Below are 544 nucleotides of genomic sequence, written 5' to 3'. Positions count from 1 at the left end.
AAACATGGGGGAACCAGGGAGATGGTCCTCCAGAGTGGTGCTCTGGTTTCTGGCTAGAGCATCTCTATGGTGGTCCTGCTGCCTCAGCATGCAGGGCATGAACCCTTAGTGTGCTGGGGCAAGCAAAAGCACAGCAAGGATCAGGACTGGACACCGTCACAGGTAAGGAGGGACGTGGGGTTGAGGAGTGGCAGGGGGATGTGCAGTCTGTGGGTGAGTTTGCGGAGGGGCTTGAGTGGGGGCTGCCACATGCCTGTGCCCCCCCCGCATAGATGAAAGCAGCCAGTGCGGCTGTAGCCCAGCTGCAGGCACAGTGGGCAGCAATGCGGTGCTGTGTGACCTGGGCTCCGTACATGCTGAACGGGCCTGGCCTGCTACTGCACGGCTTTGAACAGGACTGAGAAAGCCATGCGCTAGTGGTTGGGCCAGGTCTGTTCAGCATGTACAGAGCCCGGGTCTCACAGGTCCGTGTCACCGCCGGCTGTATCTACAGCTAGGCTGCAGCTGTGCTGGCTGCTTTCACCTGCGGGGGGGGGGGGGGGGG

This window comes from Gavialis gangeticus, unplaced genomic scaffold (genome assembly GCF_001723915.1).
Source record: "Gavialis gangeticus isolate Ggan-Ray unplaced genomic scaffold, GavGan_comp1, whole genome shotgun sequence".
NCBI classification, from domain to species: domain Eukaryota; kingdom Metazoa; phylum Chordata; order Crocodylia; family Gavialidae; genus Gavialis; species Gavialis gangeticus.
This window is presented reverse-complemented; position numbering follows the sequence as displayed.